Source organism: Cavia porcellus, unplaced genomic scaffold, assembly GCF_034190915.1.
Source record: "Cavia porcellus strain 051 isolate PalLab524CR breed Dunkin Hartley unplaced genomic scaffold, mCavPor4.1 scaffold_1, whole genome shotgun sequence".
Taxonomy (NCBI): domain Eukaryota; kingdom Metazoa; phylum Chordata; class Mammalia; order Rodentia; family Caviidae; genus Cavia; species Cavia porcellus.
The window spans coordinates 20,815,472-20,822,056 of record NW_026947484.1 but is presented as its reverse complement, the minus strand read 5'-3'; the positions used below and the strand labels follow the sequence as shown (position 1 = coordinate 20,822,056).

At 43.9% G+C, this 6,585-nt stretch overlaps 1 pseudogene; it reads left to right on the top strand.

Annotated features, from left to right (window-relative positions):
• The first annotated feature begins 334 nt into the window (after positions 1–334).
• LOC111755249 (granzyme B-like) lies at positions 335–3,851 on the top strand (annotated as a pseudogene).
• The last annotated feature ends 2,734 nt before the right edge of the window (positions 3,852–6,585 follow it).

The window sequence follows — 6,585 nt, the reverse complement described above, 5'->3', positions numbered from 1 at the left end:
GCAAGGCAACTCTCAATTCCTATAGAATAGGAAGAAGAGAAAAGAAAAAGAGCCCTAAATACAAGGGATCACTATCCTGATATACACCCCAAGACACCTCCATATTTAGTTCAGGTGGTTCTACTGGGATCCACAAGCACAACCAAAGCAAAGGGAATAACCTGTGTCAAGACATAGATTGAATTGCAAGGACCCACAGCAATTTACTAATTTAGACCAAAAATGCCAAGTGCAGACATTTTGTTACAAATATTGAGAATTGAGGCCTACTCCATCACACTCAAAGTTTATAATTCAATAAGAGATGATTAGGATTCCCTTGGAAGGAGCTATCATGATATCCGAGTCACCAGGTATATTGAGTGGATGCTGGCCATGCTTTGTTATTCTTAAGGACATTGCAACACTCTGGCTGTCCTGAAATTGGGTTACTGGGTTTCTATCTCTTTCACCAGATGGTCAGCTCACTCTCCAGCATGCTTGCTACTAGCACAAGAGATGGTCCTAATACTCAACTGCTTCTAAAACTACCCTGATGAAACCTGGCATTGATAATACTGTCACTGGGAACACAGGTTTCTGAGAATGTACTGGCCAATGCCACATCCTACAGACCCACCTTGCACACCTGGGTTTCTGGTGAGGACTGAAACACATTATTTTCTCAGACTCATCTGCTGTGGTCATTGTACTATTCTTACACACTTAAAAGATGTGATGATGAGAGGAGACAGTGGCAGTAGGGTGTTGTTTTGGAAATTCTCACAGGGTAAAGCACCACAAAACCAGTGGCAAACATGAGGTCACTGAGCCAGCTCCTGCCCTTTCCTCTGCTGGGGGCTGAAAGACATCATTGACAAATCTTCAGAAGCTCTGACTTGGAGACTCTTCTTGCTTCTTGGGAAGATGCAGCTGCTCCTGCTCCTTTGGCCTTCTTTCCCTCCTCAGAGCAGAAGCAGCTAAGTGACCATCTCCACCCTCTGGAGGCCCAATCTTATTGCACAGAGCACATGAATCTCCTGTCCTTATGCAACAACCCCAGAGCCTTCTGTCTGCCAGCATTTCTCTGAACCTGAACTCCAATCCCACCAGAGAGAATGTGGTAGGACACTGCATAAGCTTCCAGAGTTTGTTCTCAAGAAGAGCCAGTGGGTACTGTACCCTCAGTAAGCCTCAGCTTGCACATCTAGAAAGAGTCTTTCTTCAAAGTTCGTGCAGGTGATAAGTAAAAAGGAGAAAATATCAAATACTCCTAAACAGGGCAGAATAGGTCTGTCATCCCGGTCAGCAGAAGGGAAAGGCTTTGCATTCATCAAAGCCTAGCAGAGATGCCCTGAGCTCAGTGACCCCTGAATGGTTGGAATCTTTGTCCTTGGAACACTGTTTTTGCCTCTCCTCACTCCTACTAACTTTCTCCAGTTCTGCATTCCTCCTCCAGACTTGACTCCTCTGTTTTCCATAGGCAGACTCACACTTCTCTGCTTTCCAGAATCCCAGCTGCACTGCTCTACTAACCAGACACTAACTGCAGCTGTTCCTTCATGATGCATGGAACAATTCTGAGATACCCTTTATACATCAGGCCCCAGGAAAGAGGATAAGACCACATCTACAGTACAACTAGAGCCTGGCCAGGAGGAAGCATCACCATCCTAGATGCCACAGGAATCAGAAGGGTTTTATTTACTCAAGGGAAGTAAAAAGTTAGCAGAGGAATGATGAAAAAGCTCAGGAGTTTTGTTTTCCCGATACAAACAGAGTAAATTGATGTGTAGAACAAGATGCAATTTCCTGCACTTTGGAAAACAAGTTCAGGCATCTTCCTCTAGGTTCCTGTGCACTTTAGGCAACTGCAGGCTCCCAAATGCCCAACCTTTAAGAGACTGTAAGTAGATGCTTCTTCAGGGACACAGTGGTTGCACGCAGTCTTCTTCTTGTTTTCTGGAGAGATCATCAGAGGACATGAAGCCAAATGCCACTCCCGCTGCTACATGGATTACCTTAAGATCAAGTCTAGAAACAGATGTGGTGGCTTCCTGATTCAAGAGGACTTTGTCCTGACAACTGCTCACTGTTTAGAGAGGTGAGAAAGGAGAAACAGTCCACAGTCTACAGGAAACACTTCTCAGAGCCCTTTTTCTGGGGAGCTCACTGAGCTCATGGACATAAACATGAGCAGGATTGGTGAGGGTGAGAAAGGGTCATCCTCTTGGGATAAGAAGGGGAGAGAAGCAAAGTGGTGCCAAAGAATTCCTGTTATAAGGAAAACCAGGGCAATCGAACCTGATTACATGTAGACCAAGGACCATGCTTTGGCATAACCATGCAAAGTAAAGCAGTTTCATGCCCTTTCCTGGAGGCACTGACTGCTGAGAACCTCTGGTGCCCAAGGTGCCCTCCCTTGGTACTAAGAAGGAGGCAGTCATTTAGACAGGTTGCTCTCTGTCATCTACAGCTGTAACCTGTATCAGCTGTGGCCTGATTTTACAGATCCTGGGTTGTGTCTTTTGTAGCTCCCCATCCACCAATCCACATCCCTCTGTGTATGGCCAATAGAGGTCACTTTGGGAGCCCACAACATCGAGGAACAAGAGGACACCCAGCAGGTTATCTGTGTACAAAAAGCGTTTCCCCACCAAGACTATAATCCGAAAATTGGCATCCATAACATCATGCTGATAAAGGTAAGGCACATATCCTTGTGGCTCTTGCACTCCTCATAAACAGTTGCCACTTTAACTGGAAATATGCCCCTGCCCTCTTTACCATCAGGTCCATCACACTGTGAATACCCAGGAACCATACACTGAACTGGACTTACTTACTTATTTTCCACCAGCAGGAGAAAAAGGCCAAGCTGAGTAAAGCTGTGCAGCTCCTCAGGCTGCCCAAGGGCAAGACTCAGGTGAAGACAGGTACCCCATGCCAGGGGGCTAGATGGGTAAAATTAGCTCCAGAGGGAAGATCTTCCCGCACACTGCATGAAGTGGAGACGGTAGTGCAGGAGGAAGAGAAGTGTGTGGACCGCTTTCCATAGTATTATGATCCTGCTACTGAGATTTGTGTGGGAGACCCAAAGACTAAAAATAATTCATTTATCGCAAGACTAGGCATCTGTCACACCTGGCTTTGTGGGAAAGAGTGTTTGGGACAGATCTAGTACCAGGAGACCCAAGCATCATGGATTCCTGCACCTAGTAGGCTGTTATGTTTCTCCCAGGAAAGAGAAAAAGGGAGCTGCCTGAGCTGGGAGGTACTAAAACTGCTACCACTTTACCAAGGGGCCTCTGGTGAAGGAAACACAACTGGAAGCTTCGTTTGTAGCACATTGCCTGAGCTCAGGGCACAGGAACCACAAAACTGTTTCCTTGGTGTGCAGGAATTGTAACCTCCTCTGAGATGGCAGCCCTCTTGGACAATGAGCTCATCATCTGTGCTCAGTGTAGAACCTGTTCATCAGCCTCCATGGCTTGAAATCAATGGTCCTCACTACTCTGCAGTGGTGAGGTCTAGACCTGGGGATGAAGACAAAGGCTGACTCCAAGAGTGAAAATGTCCATACTCACAGCTCAGTGGCTAAGAGCCTGTAGGTCCCTCTAATTTGTCAAAGGCAAACCTTACAATCAGTACTGCATGAGAGGGTTTGGAATAATGGAAGTGAGAACTTACATAGTGCACTGGTTCCCAGACTCACTCTCTATTTACCTGGTGACTCTGGAGGCCCCCTGGTGTGTAGTAATGTGGTAGAGGGCATTGTGTCCTATGGCTTAGATAATGGAGCAACACCACGTGTCCTCACCAAAGTCTTATGGTTTCTATGCTGGATAAAGAAAAGCATGAAACAGAGCTGACAGCACACAGCAAACTAAATCCCCTCTATGAGCAACCATCTTATCTGGAGATGAGTCTAGAATCACTCTAGAGCAGATGCCAGCAACTAAATAAATGTTTTATCTCAGTAGGACAGCTAGTGTCTTGTTTGCTCACTTACTTTGGTTCATGGGGACCAACTCCATTCTAAGCAGGACAGTGACACAGTTCTGATGATTTTGGCCTCCTCTGCTCCTCCACTCAATACCTCTCTAAATCCCCTCTCAAAACTGCTACCCAGCTCCTCCTTATACACTTTAGACTCTTCAAAGCCTCTCTTTTTCAAGGGCTACAGTTAAGCACCAACTAAAGAAAAAGTGGACATCTTTCTTCCTAGGACTCCAGGGGAATGTGGGACTTCTTTTGTGTCACATGTAGAAGGGAAGGGGATGATTTCATGTGTCCTGGCGATCAGTCAGGCACCACTGAGGTCACCACTGGGCCCCATCAGACTAGGTATGGGAAGGGTATTCCTGAGCAGGATGTTTCTCTCTTTACGGATACACATGGAGTGCAGGGTAACCTGACTGACTCTTCACCTTCACCTGAAATTTATTCCCTTCTCTATTCTCCCCTAAGAAAAAGGCTAACCTTGGCTTACAGCCACCTGGCTGCCCATTTTTCTCCCTCCAAGAGTTGTCACTGTCTACGAACTACTCTCCTTACGAGGCCAAACTGATTTGATATTGTAACCTCCTGAAAACTCCCATGCAAGACCAAAGCCTGTGGCTTATCAAAAGTTAATGAAACCTGGGTTCAGCACTGGGTAGTGGCCTTCATTCAACTTAGCTATTGTTCTGACTGGACTTAGGACCCCCTTGGTTCCCCACAACTACAGATACTGGTTTAACACTTTATTCATGGCATGAGTTTCACTGGACTTGGTAGATTGAAATTTATTTATTAAAATTCCTATAACATTTCCTGGAATTACTAATATAAACTCCTCCTGACTGTGACAAGACTGCAAAGTTTTCTTTATAAGTGCATACAAAGTGCTAGGCCAGAGGCCATCATCTGCAAAGACACCTGCCAGACAATCACAAGATACTGAGTTGAATCCTAGGTACAAATTAAAAAATAGTGCCAGGCCTTAGGGTCAATGACAAATGTAATCATAGACCCCAGTGAAACTGTCATGGTCACAGAATTTCTAAATTAACTCCCTCTCCATTCCTCCAGATTGCCCCATGAGGCCTGTGTAGAAAATCTGTGAAATAAAATATCCTATTTATATTTCTGCTTACAGTTCCTATCAACATTATCACATGATACATCAAAACTGTATGAGATTTAGAAATGACTTAGTCACACACTTTTCAGATATGAAGTTGCTAAATGATTCAAAAGAGGATCTTTCACATGGGGAGAAAGGGCCCATAGGTGATAAGATAATGAGGCAGGCTTATTTTCATTTGTTTGAAAAGAAACAGATATAAATGTTATGATACAAAATCCAATTATAGGAATCACACATATCCAGTCAACCTGCTGGGAACCATAATCCCTGTCAGCACTATAGTGCCCTCCTCTGAAGAATCAAGCTTCAGTCAGGGAGGCCCCCACAGAAGAAAATGGGGAAATATCTGTAATATTTAGGTCATCATGGTTAGAGATACATCCATTATATCTAATATTATCCAAGCTTCTCTTTGTTGACAAGTGCCTAGCTTAGAGAACACAAAGTATATGGCATCTTGTCCTGTGAGTGCTGGGTTTACCTTGCTGAACATTCCCTCCACCTTGGGCTGCAAGGTCAGGTCACTAATGCTCCACACTGCCTGGCAGAATTTGGATCAAACTTAATGCCTCTATGTCCCAAATACACACAATACTACATTCTTTTGTGCAAAAGAGTTAAATCTCACTCTGAGATCATGTAATTCTCAAAGGCATGCCTTCTCCCATCTTGTTTACAAAGTATGCTACATCAGAGTCTCATAATTGTCTTGTGTAGCTTTACAAGGGAAAATAAGCTTCTGATTTGAGCCTGAAAACCAAAATTACTACACCTAACACCTACTGATGATCTCGCTCTTTACTCAGGCAAAGAAAATGAAAATCCACAAAGCAAAAAACCAAAAAATAATATTTTAGAAAGTTTCCCAGGCATATACATGAGTGCTCCTGTGTTTTATTTACTTTGGGGAAATGGGTTTGTAGTTTAAAACTGCTTTGAAAAGCATTACTGTAGGTTGGTCCCAATACTTCTCTAAAAGAATAGAAATAAACAGATTCCCAGGAAAAGAATGTGATGACCAAAAGTAATGCATAAGTTAGGAGAGATTTGGACTGAGCAGGTTCCCTTACCATCAGCAGCCCTGGTCGTCTAACTCTGAGTCCATATTTTGGCTCCATCTTCACAATCTTGAACTTTGCTGGTATATTGACCTTACTTCCTGAATAACAAAGCAGCTGTTATCTGCTTAAGTGGGCCACGATGATAGATATATGATTGATCCTGATGTCTAAGGGAAGATAGAATTTGCTGAATTGACCCTCAGTGACAGTGAATGAAAGTCAATGAAAGGCCATCACAGGGTATCTTGACTGCACTAGGTTACCTTGCTAGGATAGCTGAGTTGAGATCTACCAATTTATGACTTTTATCATCTACAAGGAAAGGTAATGGAAGTTTGCATTTTGACATAGATGTGAACTGTTACCTCCATTACGCTTGACATGCTATCTAAGGTTTCTTATCCCCTTTTATCA